The sequence below is a fragment of the Cherax quadricarinatus genome, chromosome 2 (genome assembly GCF_038502225.1).
Source record: "Cherax quadricarinatus isolate ZL_2023a chromosome 2, ASM3850222v1, whole genome shotgun sequence".
NCBI classification, from domain to species: domain Eukaryota; kingdom Metazoa; phylum Arthropoda; class Malacostraca; order Decapoda; family Parastacidae; genus Cherax; species Cherax quadricarinatus.
The window spans coordinates 10,668,072-10,676,213 of NC_091293.1; the positions used below are offsets into that span (position 1 = coordinate 10,668,072).

The 8,142-nt window shown below is 39.5% G+C and overlaps 1 pseudogene; it reads left to right on the top strand.

The window, feature by feature from the left end:
* Positions 1–672: 672 nt before the first annotated feature.
* LOC128686294 (tigger transposable element-derived protein 1-like) lies at positions 673–3,185 on the top strand (annotated as a pseudogene).
* Positions 3,186–8,142: the final 4,957 nt, after the last annotated feature.

Here is an 8,142-nt window from a genome sequence, read left to right on the forward strand (position 1 = left end):
ACAGTGTGATAAGGCCTGTTCTGGAAGAAAATGCCAAACAGGACCTACAGTACTCAGGAGGAAAAGGCACTCCCAGGACACAGTGTCTCATCAGTCATTGGTGCATCTTCAATAAAGGTAAGTGTCATTTATTCTTCATTTAGTAGACTAGTACATGCACAATATATACTGTGCATGTACTACTCTACTATTGTGCATGTATCCTTCTCTTTGTGTGTAGGAAAATGTATATTTCATGTGGTAAAAATTTTTTTTTTTATACTTTTGGGTGTCTTGCACGGATTAATTTGATTTCCATTATTTCTTATGGGGAAAATTCATTCGCATACCGATTATTTCGCATACCAATGAGCCCTCTTGCACAGATTAAAATCGGTATGCGGGGCTCCACTGTACTATAGTTTTTAATTATGTATAGTAATACAGTAGGGTCCTGCTTTACGGCATTCCGCTAATACGGACATTTCAAATTATGACCAAAACTCGCTATATGGCTCCCCCCACCTTTCTAATACGGTCACAGCGGCCCACTGAGTTTGTTTACATTCTCCCTGAGCACATCTCCTTATTATGTCTGGAAACTTTCCAAAATTTCAAGTGTTTTAAAGTTATTGTATATTTTATATGTATTGTACCTAAATAAACTTACACACTGTGCTGGCATGTAGGTACACATTAAAATCACTAAGAGTCTCTCTACTCTTGATGCAATAATAATAATAATAATAATAATAATAATAATAATAATAGTAATAATAATAATCTCTTGGGCGCATTAATGTCGCATATTACGTTAATATAGACATTTCCCTTAATCTATGATATTTTTTTCAAAATTATGTAAGAAACACATTATGTAACACACAAACATGATACATGCACCCACAGTATAAAAATTTATACAAATATATATGAGATGTTTACCAAACGGTTTGTAGAAGTGTCGGAAGAATTACGTTTTCTCTAGCCCGTCACCTGTTACTAGGGATAACTGTAGAAAAATATTCCTTTCGTATGCCTTCACTTTATAGCTATAATTCTGTACTAACTTGTACACAGTGTAAGAGTATTTGTTTCATGATTTAATTATTATAATAATAATAATAGAAATATTATAAGGTAAAAGTTTCACAAACTCTTACAAATGTACATGAATGAACTAAAACTGGACACGTATTAATACCGTCTATTTCGCCTGACCGAGTGATCGTCCACAACCTGTTCAGTTTGTTTGTTTATGCTGTCTGAGCTCGGTGTATCTCGTTCTCTCTCGCTTGCTCTTCGTTAACTAATTGGCTCTCGTTGACGATGGCATCTAAGCTTAGTTGTGATAAAAAGAAGAGTCATAAGCCTCTTACTTTAAGTGCCAAGTTAGAAATGATTAAACTTGGTGAACAAGGTATGTCAATGACTGAGATAGCACGTAAGCTTGGTTTGGCTCGTCAAACAGTTAGTACAGTTGTGAACAATAAGGAGAAAGTGTTGCAGGAAGTTAAAAGTGCTACACCAGTGACCACTAAGTTATAAGAAAACGTGATAACCTTATTGCTGACATGGAAAAACTTTTAATGGTGTGGATTGATGATCAGACTAGTCACAAGGTGCCTTTAAGCAGAGCCATTATCCAGTCCAAAGCCCTAAGTCTCTTCAATTCTATGAAGGCTGAGAGAGGGGAGGAAGCTGCTGAAGATAAATTCTCAGCTAGCAGAGGCTGGTTTAATAGGTTTAAGGAAAGAAGTCAACTTCACAACATCAGAGTGCAGGGTGAAGCTGCAAGCGCTGACAATTTAGCTGCAGAAAATTATCCACTTGAACTAGCCGAGATAATAGAATGTGGTGGATATACCAAGCAACAGATTTTTAATGTGGATGAGACTGCATTATTTTGGAAGAAGATGCCATCTAGGACATTTATTGCTAAGGAAGAGAAGTCAATGCCTGGCTTCAAAGCTGCAAAAGACAGGCTAACACTCTTGCTAGGAGCTAATGCAGCTGGTGACTGCAAGTTAAAACCTATGATGATTTATCACTCAGAGAATCCTAGGGCCCTACAGAACTATGCAAAAGGCAGCCTCCCAGTTTATTATAAATCTAATTCGAAAGCTTGGATGACTGCCAATCTTTTCATAAGTTGGTTCACGGACTATTTTAAGCCTACAGTTGAGGCTTACTGCAAGGAAAAGAAAATTCCTTTTAATGTTTTACTTGTTTTAGACAATGCCCCTGCCCACCCTACAGCTCTACATGGTATGTACAGGGAGATAAATGTTGCTTTTATACCTGCAAACACAACTTCATTACTGCAGCCGATGGACCAAGGTGTAATTGCAGCCTTTAAATCTTATTACCTAAGAAGAACTTTCATTAAGGCTGTAAATTTCCTAGACAGTGATAAAATGCCTGGGCCTAAACAAAATAAATTAAAAACCTTTTGGAAAGGTTTCACAATTTTGGATGGCATTAAAAATATTAGAGATGCATGGAATTAAGTTAATGAAACTACACTCAAAGGTGTTTGGAAGAATCTGATTCCTGAACTTATGGATGATTTTGAAGGTTTTGAGAATCCAGTGGGGGAAGTGTGTGTAAATGTTGTTGATATGGCAAGGGAATTAGAACTGGAAGTGGAGCCTGAGGATGTGGAAGAATTGCTTCTCTCTCATGATGAGGTTCTGACAGACCAAGACCTTCTTCTGATTGAAGAGCAAAGAAAGAAATTTCATGAAGAGGAGATCCATCCTGATGATAGTCCTGTTACCATTAAAGAAATGAAAACCCAGGATTTGGAAGAAGCTATCAACCATATAGAAATAGCAATGGCAATTTTTGAGAAGATTGATCCAAATTTTGAACGAAGTTCAAAAGTGAATGCAACCCTTTCCCATGATGTTACATGCTATAAAGAAATTTTAAGGGAAAGGAAAAAAAAATACATGAGGCAAAGTTCAATGCTTTCCTACTTTAAGAAAATATCATGCCAACCTTCAACATCAACAGCCAGCATTCAACAGCCTTCAACATCAACAGCTAGCCTTCAACAGCCTTCAACATCAACAGCTAGCCTTCAGCAGCCTTCAACATCAACATACACCCCTTCAAAAGCTTCACACAAGTCTCCAAAACGAATCAAATTAGTTGAAGAATTAGAGGATGATGGTCTGCCATCTCCTGATTTGATTCAATAACTACATTGCCACTCACCTCTCACACATTCATATTAAGTAATTAAAGGTATGTAATAAATGTACTGTGTGTAATTTTACTTTTCATTGTTTTTTTTAATGCTTAGTTCTATTGCTAATTTAATATATGTCAGTGTAAATACGTTATCTAGCATTTATATGCATTTACAAGGAAAATAAAAGGGTGTTCCACTTTACGGCGGTTTCCGCTTTACGGCGGTAGCCTGGAACCTAACCCGCCGTATAAGTGGGGCCCTCCTGTACATATAAAATAACATTTTTACTTACCTTTATTGAAGATTGGTGATGGCATCTGGAAGATAGGGAGGAGGAGAGAGGGAGTTGGGGTTAGTGTTTGGAAGGAGAATCCCCCTCCATGAGGACTTCAGGTAAAGTCCTCTCTGGGGTTACTTCCCTTCTCTGTCTTTTAATGCCACTAGGACCAGCTTGAGTCACTGGACCCCTGTCTCACAAAATAACTGTCCACAGTCCTCTGTTTCTGGCGCCTCTAACATTTTCCTAAAATGGGACATGGTTCTGTCAGTGAACTTGTTGCAAAGATGGCTTGTTTCAGCTTGCTCAAGGTGGTACTTCTGCACAAACATTTGGACATCATTCCACTTGGCACAGATCTCCTTAATCTCTGAAGAAGGCACCTCATCCACTCCCTATATTAACACCTTTCACAATATCAGCTTCTTTGATCTGTTCTTTCTTTGACAGGATAGAACCGATGATCGACTTGTTTTTCCCATACATCCTGGAAAGCTCAACAAGTCTCACACCACTCTCACACTTCTGTATTATTTCCTTCACATCTATGGTGTTTCTCACTTTCTTTACCACAGGGGTACTACTAGCAAGTTTCTTTGGGCCCATGGCAGTTTATTTCACAGTCCCACAAGCACTAAACACAACGAAATAATCGTAAAATGCGTGAGTGAGAGCGCAGGTTAGTGTTCACTCAAGTATAAACAAAGCTAGACTGCTCACAGCGCCTGCGAGGGGACGCGGACAGAGTGGGCAGCAGACAGGTCCCATACCCGGCGGTCCGAAAATAGGGGCACGTTCGATAATAGGGACACAGTTTATCTGAAAAATGGTCCTATTTTCGAAACGTTCGATATGTGATACGTTCGATTTTTGAGGTTCCACTGTATATAAACAACCATGGTGATATTACACATCCCTGTCTAAGACCTACTTTTACTGGGAAGTAGTCTCCCTCTCTTCTACACACCCTAACCTGAGCCTCACTATCCTCATAAAAACTCTTTACAGCATTTAGTAACTTGCTACCTATTCCATATACTTGCAACATCTGCCACATTGCTCCCCTATCCACTCTATCATATGCCTTTTCTAAATCTATAAATGCAATAAAAACTTCCCTACCTTAATCTAAATACTGTTCACATATATGCTTCAATGTAAACACTTGATCTACACATCCCCTACCCACTCTGAAACCTCCTTGCTCATCCACAATCCTACATTCTGTCTTACCTCTAATTCTTTCAGTTATAACCCTACCGTATACTTTTCCTGGTATACTCAGTAAACTTATTCCTCTATAATTTTTACAATCTCTTTTGTCCCCCTTCCCTTTATATAAAGGGACTATACATGTTCTCTGCCAATCCCTAGGTACCTTCCCCTCTTTCATATATTTATTAAACAGAAATACCAACCACTCCAGCACTGGAGCCCCCCCCCCCCCCATGCTTTCCAGATTTCTGTCATAATCCCGTCAGTTCATTCTACGTAATGCCTCACGCACCTCTCCCACACTCACATCCTGTTCTTCTTCGCTCCTAAAAGATGGTATACCTCCCTGGTCAGTGCATGAAATTACCGCTTCCCTTTCTTCGTCGACATTTAAAAGTTCCTCAAAATATTCTTGCCATCTACCCAAAACCTCCATCTCCCTATCTACTAACTCCCCTACTCTGTTTTTAACTGACAAATCCATTCGTTCTCTTGGCTTTCTTAACTTGTTTAACTCGCTCCAAAAATTTTTCTTGTTTTCATTAAAATTTCTTGACAGTGCCTCTCCCACTCTATCATCTGCTTTCCTTTTGCACTCTCTCAACACTCTCTTTACCATTCTTTTACTCTCCATATACTCTACTCTTCTTATAACACTTCTGCTTTGTAAAAACCTCTCATAAGCTAACTTTTTCTCTTTTATCACACCCTTTACTTCATCATTCCACCAATCACTCCTCTTTCCTCCTGTGCCCACCCTCCTATAACCACATTCTAATACTGCATTTTTAAAACTATTCCAACCCTCTTCAACTCCCCCCAACTACTCAGACTTGCACCAGTCCACCTTTCTGCCAATAGTTGCTCATCTCTCACCTGAACTTCCTCCTCCCTTAGTTTATACACTTTTACCTCCCTCTTGCTTGTTTTTGCCATTTTCCTCTTTTCCCATCTACTTATTACTCTAATTGTAGCTACAACTAAATAATGATCCGATATATCAGCTGCCCCTCTATACACGTGTACATCCTGGAGCCTACCCACCAACCTTTTATCCACCAATACATGATCTAACAAACTACTTTCATTATGTGCTATATCATACCTTGTATATTTATTTATCCTCTTTTTCATAAAATATGTATTACTTATTACCAAACCTCTTTCTACACATAGCTCAATTAAAGGCTCCCCATTTTCATTTACCCCTGGCACCCCAAATTTACCTACTACTCCCTCCACAACATTTTTGCCCACTTCAGCATTGAAATCCCCAACCACCATTACTCTCACACTTGGTTCAAAACTCCCCACGCATTCGTTAAACGTTTCCCAAAATCTCTCTCTCTCCTCTACACTTCTCTCTTCTCCAGGTGCATATATGCTTACTGTAACCCACTTTTCACATCCAACCTTTATTTTACTCAACATAATCCTTGAATTAATGCATTTATAGTCCCTCTTTTCCTGCCATAACTTATCCTTCAACATTATTGCTACTCCTCCTTTAGCTAACTATTTGAAACCCCTGACCTAATCCCATTTATTCCTCTTCACTGAAACTCTCCCACCCCCTTCAGCTTTGTTTCACTTAAAGCCAGGACATACAGCTTCTTCTCATTCATAACATCCACAATCATCTCTTTCTTATCATTTGCACAACATCCACACACATTCAGACTTCCCAATTTGACAATTTTCTTATTCTTTTCAGTAATTATTACAGGAAAAAGGGTTACTAGCCCATTGTTCCTGGCATTTTAGTTGACTTTTACAACACGCATGGCTTACGGAGGAAAGATTCTTATTCCATTTTCCCATGGATATAAAAGGAAAAGTAATAAGACCAAGAACTATTAAGATAAAATCAAAGAAAACTCAGATGACTGTGTATAAACATATACATATATGTGTAGTGTGACCTAAGTGTAAGTAGAAGTAGCAAGACATACCTGTAATCTTACATATTTATGAGACAGACAAAAGACACCAGCAATCCTACCATCATGTAAAACAATTACAGACTTTCGTTTCACACTCACTTGGCAGGACGGTAGTACCCCCCTGGGTGGTTGCTGTCTACCAACCTACCATTTGTTAATTAGTTCTTTAGTATTCCAGACATGCTACTTTGACTTATTCTTCAGCTTTCTCATACAGTGTAAATACTTTTGAATCCCTACAAGGCACTTGCTTTAACATCTGCAGTAAAGTTCTCTCTCAGTAAAATATTTCCAAGCTTGTCTGTCCCAGTTGATCATGAGGTGTCAACAACAACGGCTGCTTCCACATCTTTGCAGTTCCCTGCCCCTACAACAGCTCTTATTATGGCCTAAATGCTTGTACTGCTGCACTGACCCACATGGAACCAGTAATGACCAAAATAAAGCTGCTAGTAATGTAGAAAGCTGACCAGCCACAACTAAAAGAGGACTGCCCGGCATACCAAACACCAGCCTGCTGCCAGGCATACCAGCCAAGCAACAGTTACATCTACAGTAAATCCATATAAACTCCACTAGTGATCTCATGGGACACAAAAATAGAAGCAGCAACACCAAGACAGACACCAAACCTCCTAGGAAACTGTTACCTATAATGTCTACCCTGAAGGGCGCCAGTGTATCTTCCACCCCCCTCACCTCCGCCCAGACCAACACAACAACAACAATGGTGGACAACTCCAAAACTTTCTCCGAATTCCCTCACCATTCATCCTCATCCACAGTTCGCACCCAAGCTGACTTCTCTTCAACTATGGATAACACTCGAGATTTCTTCACCCCAAACGGCAACACTGATTACAACTCGTCAACAACCACAGGTATAGCCCAGGAATGCAGTCCTCGACAACAACTTGACACCATTAATAAAATTCAGCAGAAAAATACAGTGGACCCTCAGTTAACACCTGTATTGGATAGTGCCAAAATCGGATAAAGCCTCGCTTTGGTGTAAAAAAAAATTAGCTCGGATAACACCTAAAAACTCGGTTAGGAGCTTTCGTCCCGAACACGTCCACTCGGAGCCATGAGCGGGTCTGGCCAGTAACCTAGTGCCAACCCTGTGGTAAAAAGGTTGAGGTGTACCATCGAATTGAAAAAGGAGATAATAGAAAAGTACGCGAGTGGAGTGCGTATCTTGGAGTTGGAAAAGTTATACAACAAACCCCCATTCAACCATCACTACCATCTCACACAACAAAAAGGCAATCAAGGAAGCTGTTGTTGCAAAAGGTGCAAGTGTGATTACAAAACAAAGATCGCAAATACTCGAAGATGTGGAGAGACTGTTGTTGGTGTGGATAAACGAGAAACAATTATCAGGAGATAGTGTTTCACAGTCAATCATATGTGAAAAGGCAAGGCAGTTGCACGAGGATCTTATTAAGAAAATGCCTCCAAATAGTGCTGCTGTTGATGAATTTAAGGCCAGCAAAGGCTGGTTTGAGAGATTTAAGAATCGTAGTGGC